This window comes from Hypomesus nipponensis, chromosome 24 (assembly GCF_054491055.1).
Source record: "Hypomesus nipponensis isolate SF chromosome 24, ASM5449105v1, whole genome shotgun sequence".
NCBI classification, from domain to species: Eukaryota; Metazoa; Chordata; class Actinopteri; order Osmeriformes; family Osmeridae; genus Hypomesus; species Hypomesus nipponensis.
In genome coordinates, this window is record NC_140384.1 from 1,160,001 (window position 1) to 1,170,000 (window position 10,000).

Consider the following 10,000-nt stretch of genomic DNA (forward strand, 5'->3'; position numbering starts at 1 on the left):
CAGGGTCGGGCCTGGTTAGTACTTGGATGGGAGACCGCCTGGGAATACCAGGTGCTGTATGCTCTTTTGCTCATTCACTTAGAAACTGACATCTTGCAATATGCACAAGTAGTCCTTCATGAAAGGGGCTGGAAGCTGTTTTCATTTTGACACGAGAGAGAGAGAGAGAGAGAGAGACTACCTTGCATTGTCAATTGCTAAATCTGTATATGGATAAGTAGCCTATGGTTGTCAACTTATTTAGTACGGCCATACCAGCCTGGCAACGCCCGATCTCGTCTGATCTCGGAAGCTAAGCAGGGTCGGGCCTGGTTAGTACTTGGATGGGAGACCGCCTGGGAATACCAGGTGCTGTATGCTCTTTTGCTCATTCACTTAGAAACTGACATCTTGCAATATGCACAAGTAGTCCTTCATGAAAGGGGCTGGAAGCTGTTTTCATTTTGACACGAGAGAGAGAGAGAGAGAGAGACCACCTTGCATTGTCAATTGCTAAATCTGTATATGGATAAGTAGCCTATGGTTGTCAACTTATTTCGTACGGCCATACCAGCCTGGCAACGTCTGATCTCGGAAGCTAAGCAGGGTCGGGCCTGGTTAGTACTTGGATGGGAGACCGCCTGGGAATACCAGGTGCTGTATGCTCTTTTGCTCATTCACTTAGAAACTGAAATCTTGCAATATGCACAAGTAGTCCTTCATGAAAGGGGCTGGAAGCTGTTTTCATTTTGACACGAGAGAGAGAGAGAGAGAGACCACCTTGCATTGTCAATTGCTAAATCTGTATATGGATAAGTAGCCTATGGTTGTCAACTTATTTCGTACGGCCATACCAGCCTGGCAACGCCCGATCTCGTCTGATCTCGGAAGCTAAGCAGGGTCGGGCCTGGTTAGTACTTGGATGGGAGACCGCCTGGGAATACCAGGTGCTGTATGCTCTTTTGCTCATTCACTTAGAAACTGACATCTTGCAATATGCACAAGTAGTCCTTCATGAAAGGGGCTGGAAGCTGTTTTCATTTTGACACGAGAGAGAGAGAGAGAGAGAGAGAGAGACTACCTTGCATTGTCAATTGCTAAATCTGTATATGGATAAGTAGCCTATGGTTGTCAACTTATTTAGTACGGCCATACCAGCCTGGCAAAGCCCGATCTCGTCTGATCTCGGAAGCTAAGCAGGGTCGGGCCTGGTTAGTACTTGGATGGGAGACCGCCTGGGAATACCAGGTGCTGTATGCTCTTTTGCTCATTCACTTAGAAACTGACATCTTGCAATATGCACAAGTAGTCCTTCATGAAAGGGGCTGGAAGCTGTTTTCATTTTGACACGAGAGAGAGAGAGAGAGAGAGACTACCTTGCATTGTCAATTGCTAAATCTGTATATGGATAAGTAGCCTATGGTTGTCAACGTATTTTGTACGGCCATACCAGCCTGGCAACGCCCGATCTCGTCTGATCTCGGAAGCTAAGCAGGGTCGGGCCTGGTTAGTACTTGGATGGGAGACCGCCTGGGAATACCAGGTGCTGTATGCTCTTTTGCTCATTCACTTAGAAACTGACATCTTGCAATATGCACAAGTAGTCCTTCATGAAAGGGGCTGGAAGCTGTTTTCATTTTGACACGAGAGAGAGAGAGAGAGAGAGAGACCACCTTGCATTGTCAATTGCTAAATCTGTATATGGATAAGTAGCCTATGGTTGTCAACTTATTTTGTACGGCCATACCAGCCTGGCAACGCCCGATCTCGTCTGATCTCGGAAGCTTAGCAGGGTCGGGCCTGGCTAGTAATTGGATGGGAGACCGCCTGGGAATACCAGGTGCTGTATGCTCTTTTGCTCATTCACTTAGAAACTGACATCTTGCAATATGCACAAGTAGTCCTTCATGAAAGGGGCTGGAAGCTGTTTTCATTTTGACACGAGAGAGAGAGAGAGAGAGAGAGAGAGAGACTACCTTGCATTGTCAATTGCTAAATCTGTATATGGATAAGTAGCCTATGGTTGTCAACTTATTTCGTACGGCCATACCAGCCTGGCAACGTCCGATCTCGTCTGATCTCGGAAGCTAAGCAGGGTCGGGCTGGTTAGTACTTGGATGGGAGACCGCCTGGGAATACCAGGTGCTGTATGCTCTTTTGCTCATTCACTTAGAAACTGAAATCTTGCAATATGCACAAGTAGTCCTTCATGAAAGGGGCTGGAAGCTGTTTTCATTTTGACACGAGAGAGAGAGAGAGAGAGAGACCACCTTGCATTGTCAATTGCTAAATCTGTATATGGATAAGTAGCCTATGGTTGTCAACTTATTTCGTACGGCCATACCAGCCTGGCAACGCCCGATCTCGTCTGATCTCGGAAGCTAAGCAGGGTCGGGCCTGGTTAGTACTTGGATGGGAGACCGCCTGGGAATACCAGGTGCTGTATGCTCTTTTGCTCATTCACTTAGAAACTGACATCTTGCAATATGCACAAGTAGTCCTTCATGAAAGGGGCTGGAAGCTGTTTTCATTTTGACACGAGAGAGAGAGAGAGAGAGACCACCTTGCATTGTCAATTGCTAAATCTGTATATGGATAAGTAGCCTATGGTTGTCAACTTATTTTGTACGGCCATACCAGCCTGGCAACGCCCGATCTCGTCTGATCTCGGAAGCTAAGCAGGGTCGGGCCTGGCTAGTAATTGGATGGGAGACCGCCTGGGAATACCAGGTGCTGTATGCTCTTTTGCTCATTCACTTAGAAACTGACATCTTGCAATATGCACAAGTAGTCCTTCATGAAAGGGGCTGGAAGCTGTTTTCATTTTGACACGAGAGAGAGAGAGAGAGAGAGAGAGAGAGAGACTACCTTGCATTGTCAATTGCTAAATCTGTATATGGATAAGTAGCCTATGGTTGTCAACTTATTTCGTACGGCCATACCAGCCTGGCAACGTCCGATCTCGTCTGATCTCGGAAGCTAAGCAGGGTCGGGCTGGTTAGTACTTGGATGGGAGACCGCCTGGGAATACCAGGTGCTGTATGCTCTTTTGCTCATTCACTTAGAAACTGAAATCTTGCAATATGCACAAGTAGTCCTTCATGAAAGGGGCTGGAAGCTGTTTTCATTTTGACACGAGAGAGAGAGAGACCACCTTGCATTGTCAATTGCTAAATCTGTATATGGATAAGTAGCCTATGGTTGTCAACTTATTTCGTACGGCCATACCAGCCTGGCAACGCCCGATCTCGGAAGCTAAGCAGGGTCGGGCCTGGTTAGTACTTGGATGGGAGACCGCCTGGGAATACCAGGTGCTGTATGCTCTTTTGCTCATTCACTTAGAAACTGAAATCTTGCAATATGCACAAGTAGTCCTTCATGAAAGGGGCTGGAAGCTGTTTTCATTTTGACACGAGAGAGAGAGAGAGAGACCACCTTGCATTGTCAATTGCCAAATCTGTATATGGATAAGTAGCCTATGGTTGTCAACTTATTTCGTACGGCCATACCAGCCTGGCAACGCCCGATCTCGTCTGATCTCGGAAGCTAAGCAGGGTCGGGCCTGGTTAGTACTTGGATGGGAGACCGCCTGGGAATACCAGGTGCTGTATGCTCATTCACTTAGAAACTGAAATCTTGCAATATGCACAAGTAGTCCTTCATGAAAGGGGCTGGAAGCTGTTTTCATTTTGACACGAGAGAGAGACCACCTTGCATTGTCAATTGCCAAATCTGTATATGGATAAGTAGCCTATGGTTGTCAACTTATTTCGTACGGCCATACCAGCCTGGCAACGCCCGATCTCGTCTGATCTCGTAAGCTAAGCAGGGTCGGGCCTGGTTAGTACTTGGATGGGAGACCGCCTGGGAATACCAGGTGCTGTATGCTCTTTTGCTCATTCACTTAGAAACTGAAATCTTGCAATATGCACAAGTAGTCCTTCATGAAAGGGGCTGGAAGCTGTTTTCATTTTGACACGAGAGAGAGAGAGAGAGAGAGAGAGAGAGAGAGAGACTACCTTGCATTGTCAATTGCTAAATCTGTATATGGATAAGTAGCCTATGGTTGTCAACTTATTTCGTACGGCCATACCAGCCTGGCAACGCCCGATCTCGTCTGATCTCGGAAGCTAAGCAGGGTCGGGCCTGGTTAGTACTTGGATGGGAGACCGCCTGGGAATACCAGGTGCTGTATGCTCTTTTGCTCATTCACTTAGAAACTGAAATCTTGCAATATGCACAAGTAGTCCTTCATGAAAGGGGCTGGAAGCTGTTTTCATTTTGACACGAGAGAGAGAGAGAGAGAGACCACCTTGCATTGTCAATTGCTAAATCTGTATATGGATAAGTAGCCTATGGTTGTCAACTTATTTCGTACGGCCATACCAGCCTGGCAACGCCCGATCTCGTCTGATCTCGGAAGCTAAGCAGGGTCGGGCCTGGTTAGTACTTGGATGGGAGACCGCCTGGGAATACCAGGTGCTGTATGCTCTTTTGCTCATTCACTTAGAAACTGAAATCTTGCAATATGCACAAGTAGTCCTTCATGAAAGGGGCTGGAAGCTGTTTTCATTTTGACACGAGAGAGAGACCACCTTGCATTGTCAATTGCCAAATCTGTATATGGATAAGTAGCCTATGGTTGTCAACTTATTTCGTACGGCCATACCAGCCTGGCAACGCCCGATCTCGTCTGATCTCGGAAGCTAAGCAGGGTCGGGCCTGGTTAGTACTTGGATGGGAGACCGCCTGGGAATACCAGGTGCTGTATGCTCTTTTGCTCATTCACTTAGAAACTGAAATCTTGCAATATGCACAAGTAGTCCTTCATGAAAGGGGCTGGAAGCTGTTTTCATTTTGACACGAGAGAGAGAGAGAGAGAGAGACCACCTTGCATTGTCAATTGCCAAATCTGTATATGGATAAGTAGCCTATGGTTGTCAACTTATTTCGTACGGCCATACCAGCCTGGCAACGCCCGATCTCGTCTGATCTCGGAAGCTAAGCAGGGTCGGGCCTGGTTAGTACTTGGATGGGAGACCGCCTGGGAATACCAGGTGCTGTATGCTCTTTTGCTCATTCACTTAGAAACTGACATCTTGCAATATGCACAAGTAGTCCTTCATGAAAGGGGCTGGAAGCTGTTTTCATTTTGACACGAGAGAGAGAGAGAGAGAGAGAGAGAGAGACCACCTTGCATTGTCAATTGCTAAATCTGTATATGGATAAGTAGCCTATGGTTGTCAACTTATTTCGTACGGCCATACCAGCCTGGCAACGCCTGATCTCGTCTGATCTCGGAAGCTAAGCAGGGTCGGGGCTGGTTAGTACTTGGATGGGAGACCGCCTGGGAATACCAGGTGCTGTATGCTCTTTTGCTCATTAACTTAGAAACTGACATCTTGCAATATGCACAAGTAGTCCTTCATGAAAGGGGCTGGAAGCTGTTTTCATTTTGACACGAGAGAGAGAGAGAGAGAGACCACCTTGCATTGTCAATTGCTAAATCTGTATATGGATAAGTAGCCTATGGTTGTCAACTTATTTCGTACGGCCATACCAGCCTGGCAACGTCTGATCTCGGAAGCTAAGCAGGGTCGGGCCTGGTTAGTACTTGGATGGGAGACCGCCTGGGAATACCAGGTGCTGTATGCTCTTTTGCTCATTCACTTAGAAACTGAAATCTTGCAATATGCACAAGTAGTCCTTCATGAAAGGGGCTGGAAGCTGTTTTCATTTTGACACGAGAGAGAGAGAGACCACCTTGCATTGTCAATTGCCAAATCTGTATATGGATAAGTAGCCTATGGTTGTCAACTTATTTCGTACGGCCATACCAGCCTGGCAACGCCCGATCTCGTCTGATCTCGGAAGCTAAGCAGGGTCGGGCCTGGTTAGTACTTGGATGGGAGTCCGCCTGGGAATACCAGGTGCTGTATGCTCTTTTGCTCATTCACTTAGAAACTGAAATCTTGCAATATGCACAAGTAGTCCTTCATGAAAGGGGCTGGAAGCTGTTTTCATTTTGACACGAGAGAGAGAGAGAGAGAGAGACCACCTTGCATTGTCAATTGCCAAATCTGTATATGGATAAGTAGCCTATGGTTGTCAACTTATTTCGTACGGCCATACCAGCCTGGCAACGCCCGATCTCGTCTGATCTCGGAAGCTAAGCAGGGTCGGGCCTGGTTAGTACTTGGATGGGAGACCGCCTGGGAATACCAGGTGCTGTATGCTCTTTTGCTCATTCACTTAGAAACTGACATCTTGCAATATGCACAAGTAGTCCTTCATGAAAGGGGCTGGAAGCTGTTTTCATTTTGACACGAGAGAGAGAGAGAGAGAGAGAGACCACCTTGCATTGTCAATTGCTAAATCTGTATATGGATAAGTAGCCTATGGTTGTCAACTTATTTCGTACGGCCATACCAGCCTGGCAACGCCCGATCTCGTCTGATCTCGGAAGCTAAGCAGGGTCGGGCCTGGTTAGTACTTGGATGGGAGACCGACTGGGAATACCAGGTGCTGTATGCTCTTTTGCTCATTCACTTAGAAACTGAAATCTTGCAATATGCACAAGTAGTCCTTCATGAAAGGGGCTGGAAGCTGTTTTCATTTTGACACGAGAGAGAGAGAGAGAGAGAGACCACCTTGCATTGTCAATTGCTAAATCTGTATATGGATAAGTAGCCTATGGTTGTCAACTTATTTCGTACGGCCATACCAGCCTGGCAACGCCCGATCTCGTCTGATCTCGGAAGCTAAGCAGGGTCGGGCCTGGTTAGTACTTGGATGGGAGACCGCCTGGGAATACCAGGTGCTGTATGCTCTTTTGCTCATTCACTTAGAAACTGAAATCTTGCAATATGCACAAGTAGTCCTTCATGAAAGGGGCTGGAAGCTGTTTTCATTTTGACACGAGAGAGAGAGAGACCACCTTGCATTGTCAATTGCTAAATCTGTATATGGATAAGTAGCCTATGGTTGTCAACTTATTTCGTACGGCCATACCAGCCTGGCAACACCCGATCTCGTCTGATCTCGGAAGATAAGCAGGGTCGGGCCTTGTTAGTACTTGGATGGGAGACCGCCTGGGAATACCAGGTGCTGTATGCTCTTTTGCTCATTCACTTAGAAACTGAAATCTTGCAATATGCACAAGTAGTCCTTCATGAAAGGGGCTGGAAGCTGTTTTCATTTTGACACGAGAGAGAGAGAGAGACCACCTTGCATTGTCAATTGCTAAATCTGTATATGGATAAGTAGCCTATGGTTGTCAACTTATTTTGTACGGCCATACCAGCCTGGCAACGCCCAATCTCGTCTGATCTCGGAAGCTAAGCAGGGTTGGGCCTGGTTAGTAATTGGATGGGAGACCGCCTGGGAATACCAGGTGCTGTATGCTCTTTTGCTCATTCACTTATAAACTGACATCTTGCAATATGCACAAGTAGTCCTTCATGAAAGGGGCTGGAAGCTGTTTTCATTTTGACACGAGAGAGAGAGAGAGAGAGAGAGAGAGACCACCTTGCATTGTCAATTGCTAAATCTGTATATGGATAAGTAGCCTATGGTTGTCAACTTATTTCGTACGGCCATACCAGCCTGGCAACGCCTGATCTCGGAAGCTAAGCAGGGTCGGGCCTGGTTAGTACTTGGATGGGAGACCGCCTGGGAATACCAGGTGCTGTATGCTCTTTTGCTCATTCACTTAGAAACTGAAATCTTGCAATATGCACAAGTAGTCCTTCATGAAAGGGGCTGGAAGCTGTTTTCATTTTGACACGAGAGAGAGAGAGAGAGAGAGAGGGAGAGACCACCTTGCATTGTCAATTGCTAAATCTGTATATGGATAAGTAGCCTATGGTTGTCAACTTATTTTGTACGGCCATACCAGCCTGGCAACGCCCGATCTCGTCTGATCTCGGAAGCTAAGCAGGGTCGGGTCTGGTTAGTAATTGGATGGGAGACCGCCTGGGAATACCAGGTGCTGTATGCTCTTTTGCTCATTCACTTAGAAACTGACATCTTGCAATATGCACAAGTAGTCCTTCATGAAAGGGGCTGGAAGCTGTTTTCATTTTGACACGAGAGAGAGAGAGAGAGAGATAGAGAGAGACTACCTTGCATTGTCAATTGCTAAATCTGTATATGGATAAGTAGCCTATGGTTGTCAACTTATTTCGTACGGCCATACCAGCCTGGCAACGCCCGATCTCGTCTGATCTCGGAAGCTAAGCAGGGTCGGGCCTGGTTAGTACTTGGATGGGAGACCGCCTGGGAATACCAGGTGCTGTATGCTCTTTTGCTCATTCACTTAGAAACTGACATCTTGCAATATGCACAAGTAGTCCTTCATGAAAGGGGCTGGAAGCTGTTTTCATTTTGACACGAGAGAGAGAGAGAGAGAGAGAGAGAGAGAGAGAGAGACTACCTTGCATTGTCAATTGCTAAATCTGTATATGGATAAGTAGCCTATGGTTGTCAACTTATTTCGTACGGCCATACCAGCCTGGCAACGCCCGATCTCGTCTGATCTCGGAAGCTAAGCAGGGTCGGGCCTGGTTAGTACTTGGATGGGAGACCGCCTGGGAATACCAGGTGCTGTATGCTCTTTTGCTCATTCACTTAGAAACTGAAATCTTGCAATATGCACAAGTAGTCCTTCATGAAAGGGGCTGGAAGCTGTTTTCATTTTGACACGAGAGAGAGAGAGAGAGAGAGACCACCTTGCATTGTCAATTGCCAAATCTGTATATGGATAAGTAGCCTATGGTTGTCAACTTATTTCGTACGGCCATACCAGCCTGGCAACGCCCGATCTCGTCTGATCTCGGAAGCTAAGCAGGGTCGGGCCTGGTTAGTACTTGGATGGGAGACCGCCTGGGAATACCAGGTGCTGTATGCTCTTTTGCTCATTCACTTAGAAACTGACATCTTGCAATATGCACAAGTAGTCCTTCATGAAAGGGGCTGGAAGCTGTTTTCATTTTGACACGAGAGAGAGAGAGAGAGAGAGAGAGAGAGAGACCACCTTGCATTGTCAATTGCTAAATCTGTATATGGATAAGTAGCCTATGGTTGTCAACTTATTTCGTACGGCCATACCAGCCTGGCAACGCCCGATCTCGTCTGATCTCGGAAGCTAAGCAGGGTCGGGCCTGGTTAGTACTTGGATGGGAGACCGCCTGGGAATACCAGGTGCTGTATGCTCTTTTGCTCATTCACTTAGAAACTGAAATCTTGCAATATGCACAAGTAGTCCTTCATGAAAGGGGCTGGAAGCTGTTTTCATTTTGACACGAGAGAGAGAGAGAGAGAGACCACCTTGCATTGTCAATTGCTAAATCTGTATATGGATAAGTAGCCTATGGTTGTCAACTTATTTCGTACGGCCATACCAGCCTGGCAACGCCCGATCTCGTCTGATCTCGGAAGCTAAGCAGGGTCGGGCCTGGTTAGTACTTGGATGGGAGACCGCCTGGGAATACCAGGTGCTGTATGCTCTTTTGCTCATTCACTTAGAAACTGAAATCTTGCAATATGCACAAGTAGTCCTTCATGAAAGGGGCTGGAAGCTGTTTTCATTTTGACACGAGAGAGAGAGAGACCACCTTGCATTGTCAATTGCTAAATCTGTATATGGATAAGTAGCCTATGGTTGTCAACTTATTTTTTACGGCCATACCAGCCTGGCAACGCCCGATCTCGTCTGATCTCGGAAGCTAAGCAGGGTTGGGCCTGGTTAGTAATTGGATGGGAGACCACCTGGGAATACCAGGTGCTGTATGCTCTTTTGCTCATTCACTTATAAACTGACATCTTGCAATATGCACAAGTAGTCCTTCATGAAAGGGGCTGGAAGCTGTTTTCATTTTGACACGAGAGAGAGAGAGAGAGAGAGAGAGAGAGAGACCACCTTGCATTGTCAATTGCTAAATCTGTATATGGATAAGTAGCCTATGGTTGTCAACTTATTTCGTACGGCCATACCAGCCTGGCAACGCCCGATCTCGTCTGA

General features: G+C 46.9%; 21 non-coding genes and 14 pseudogenes across 21 annotated transcripts in view; all 35 read left to right on the plus strand.

Annotated features, from left to right (window-relative positions):
• Positions 1–63, plus strand: part of LOC146230963 (5S ribosomal RNA) — a 119-nt gene extending 56 nt beyond the window's left edge. Inside the window, exon 1 of the ribosomal RNA XR_014743871.1 lies at positions 1–63. This exon is cut by the window's left edge and continues 56 nt beyond it. This is a non-coding gene — a ribosomal RNA (5S ribosomal RNA).
• A 178-nt stretch (positions 64–241) lies between these two features.
• On the plus strand, positions 242–360 carry LOC146230964 (5S ribosomal RNA). Its single transcript, XR_014745952.1, has one exon. It is a non-coding gene; the product is annotated as a 5S ribosomal RNA (ribosomal RNA).
• A 176-nt stretch (positions 361–536) lies between these two features.
• On the plus strand, positions 537–645 carry LOC146230965 (5S ribosomal RNA; annotated as a pseudogene).
• Positions 646–819: 174 nt separating this feature from the next.
• LOC146230966 (5S ribosomal RNA) lies at positions 820–938 on the plus strand. Its single transcript, XR_014743872.1, has one exon. It is a non-coding gene; the product is annotated as a 5S ribosomal RNA (ribosomal RNA).
• A 182-nt stretch (positions 939–1,120) lies between these two features.
• On the plus strand, positions 1,121–1,239 carry LOC146230967 (5S ribosomal RNA; annotated as a pseudogene).
• Positions 1,240–1,415: 176 nt separating this feature from the next.
• Positions 1,416–1,534, plus strand: LOC146230968 (5S ribosomal RNA). The gene has a single exon (XR_014745382.1). It is a non-coding gene; the product is annotated as a 5S ribosomal RNA (ribosomal RNA).
• A 178-nt stretch (positions 1,535–1,712) lies between these two features.
• Positions 1,713–1,831, plus strand: LOC146230969 (5S ribosomal RNA; annotated as a pseudogene).
• Positions 1,832–2,015: 184 nt separating this feature from the next.
• LOC146230970 (5S ribosomal RNA) lies at positions 2,016–2,133 on the plus strand (annotated as a pseudogene).
• Positions 2,134–2,309: 176 nt separating this feature from the next.
• LOC146230971 (5S ribosomal RNA) lies at positions 2,310–2,428 on the plus strand. Its single transcript, XR_014743873.1, has one exon. It is a non-coding gene; the product is annotated as a 5S ribosomal RNA (ribosomal RNA).
• Positions 2,429–2,602: 174 nt separating this feature from the next.
• Positions 2,603–2,721, plus strand: LOC146230972 (5S ribosomal RNA; annotated as a pseudogene).
• Positions 2,722–2,907: 186 nt separating this feature from the next.
• Positions 2,908–3,025, plus strand: LOC146230973 (5S ribosomal RNA; annotated as a pseudogene).
• Positions 3,026–3,193: 168 nt separating this feature from the next.
• Positions 3,194–3,302, plus strand: LOC146230974 (5S ribosomal RNA; annotated as a pseudogene).
• A 172-nt stretch (positions 3,303–3,474) lies between these two features.
• LOC146230975 (5S ribosomal RNA) lies at positions 3,475–3,593 on the plus strand. Its single transcript, XR_014743874.1, has one exon. It is a non-coding gene; the product is annotated as a 5S ribosomal RNA (ribosomal RNA).
• A 156-nt stretch (positions 3,594–3,749) lies between these two features.
• On the plus strand, positions 3,750–3,868 carry LOC146230976 (5S ribosomal RNA; annotated as a pseudogene).
• Positions 3,869–4,058: 190 nt separating this feature from the next.
• LOC146230977 (5S ribosomal RNA) lies at positions 4,059–4,177 on the plus strand. Its single transcript, XR_014743875.1, has one exon. It is a non-coding gene; the product is annotated as a 5S ribosomal RNA (ribosomal RNA).
• Positions 4,178–4,351: 174 nt separating this feature from the next.
• LOC146230978 (5S ribosomal RNA) lies at positions 4,352–4,470 on the plus strand. The gene has a single exon (XR_014743877.1). It is a non-coding gene; the product is annotated as a 5S ribosomal RNA (ribosomal RNA).
• A 164-nt stretch (positions 4,471–4,634) lies between these two features.
• Positions 4,635–4,753, plus strand: LOC146230979 (5S ribosomal RNA). Its single transcript, XR_014743878.1, has one exon. It is a non-coding gene; the product is annotated as a 5S ribosomal RNA (ribosomal RNA).
• Positions 4,754–4,929: 176 nt separating this feature from the next.
• Positions 4,930–5,048, plus strand: LOC146230980 (5S ribosomal RNA). Its single transcript, XR_014743879.1, has one exon. It is a non-coding gene; the product is annotated as a 5S ribosomal RNA (ribosomal RNA).
• Positions 5,049–5,232: 184 nt separating this feature from the next.
• Positions 5,233–5,351, plus strand: LOC146230981 (5S ribosomal RNA; annotated as a pseudogene).
• A 174-nt stretch (positions 5,352–5,525) lies between these two features.
• Positions 5,526–5,634, plus strand: LOC146230982 (5S ribosomal RNA; annotated as a pseudogene).
• A 168-nt stretch (positions 5,635–5,802) lies between these two features.
• Positions 5,803–5,921, plus strand: LOC146230983 (5S ribosomal RNA). Its single transcript, XR_014745442.1, has one exon. It is a non-coding gene; the product is annotated as a 5S ribosomal RNA (ribosomal RNA).
• A 176-nt stretch (positions 5,922–6,097) lies between these two features.
• On the plus strand, positions 6,098–6,216 carry LOC146230984 (5S ribosomal RNA). Its single transcript, XR_014743880.1, has one exon. It is a non-coding gene; the product is annotated as a 5S ribosomal RNA (ribosomal RNA).
• A 178-nt stretch (positions 6,217–6,394) lies between these two features.
• On the plus strand, positions 6,395–6,513 carry LOC146230985 (5S ribosomal RNA). Its single transcript, XR_014745492.1, has one exon. It is a non-coding gene; the product is annotated as a 5S ribosomal RNA (ribosomal RNA).
• Positions 6,514–6,689: 176 nt separating this feature from the next.
• On the plus strand, positions 6,690–6,808 carry LOC146230986 (5S ribosomal RNA). The gene has a single exon (XR_014743881.1). It is a non-coding gene; the product is annotated as a 5S ribosomal RNA (ribosomal RNA).
• Positions 6,809–6,976: 168 nt separating this feature from the next.
• LOC146230987 (5S ribosomal RNA) lies at positions 6,977–7,095 on the plus strand. Its single transcript, XR_014746037.1, has one exon. It is a non-coding gene; the product is annotated as a 5S ribosomal RNA (ribosomal RNA).
• A 170-nt stretch (positions 7,096–7,265) lies between these two features.
• Positions 7,266–7,384, plus strand: LOC146230988 (5S ribosomal RNA; annotated as a pseudogene).
• Positions 7,385–7,566: 182 nt separating this feature from the next.
• Positions 7,567–7,675, plus strand: LOC146230989 (5S ribosomal RNA; annotated as a pseudogene).
• Positions 7,676–7,859: 184 nt separating this feature from the next.
• Positions 7,860–7,978, plus strand: LOC146230990 (5S ribosomal RNA; annotated as a pseudogene).
• Positions 7,979–8,162: 184 nt separating this feature from the next.
• On the plus strand, positions 8,163–8,281 carry LOC146230991 (5S ribosomal RNA). The gene has a single exon (XR_014743882.1). It is a non-coding gene; the product is annotated as a 5S ribosomal RNA (ribosomal RNA).
• A 192-nt stretch (positions 8,282–8,473) lies between these two features.
• On the plus strand, positions 8,474–8,592 carry LOC146230992 (5S ribosomal RNA). The gene has a single exon (XR_014743883.1). It is a non-coding gene; the product is annotated as a 5S ribosomal RNA (ribosomal RNA).
• Positions 8,593–8,768: 176 nt separating this feature from the next.
• Positions 8,769–8,887, plus strand: LOC146230993 (5S ribosomal RNA). The gene has a single exon (XR_014743884.1). It is a non-coding gene; the product is annotated as a 5S ribosomal RNA (ribosomal RNA).
• A 186-nt stretch (positions 8,888–9,073) lies between these two features.
• On the plus strand, positions 9,074–9,192 carry LOC146230994 (5S ribosomal RNA). Its single transcript, XR_014743885.1, has one exon. It is a non-coding gene; the product is annotated as a 5S ribosomal RNA (ribosomal RNA).
• Positions 9,193–9,366: 174 nt separating this feature from the next.
• Positions 9,367–9,485, plus strand: LOC146230995 (5S ribosomal RNA). Its single transcript, XR_014743886.1, has one exon. It is a non-coding gene; the product is annotated as a 5S ribosomal RNA (ribosomal RNA).
• Positions 9,486–9,653: 168 nt separating this feature from the next.
• Positions 9,654–9,772, plus strand: LOC146230996 (5S ribosomal RNA; annotated as a pseudogene).
• A 186-nt stretch (positions 9,773–9,958) lies between these two features.
• LOC146230997 (5S ribosomal RNA) overlaps positions 9,959–10,000 on the plus strand; it is a 119-nt gene continuing 77 nt past the window's right edge. Inside the window, exon 1 of the ribosomal RNA XR_014743888.1 lies at positions 9,959–10,000. This exon is cut by the window's right edge and continues 77 nt beyond it. This is a non-coding gene — a ribosomal RNA (5S ribosomal RNA).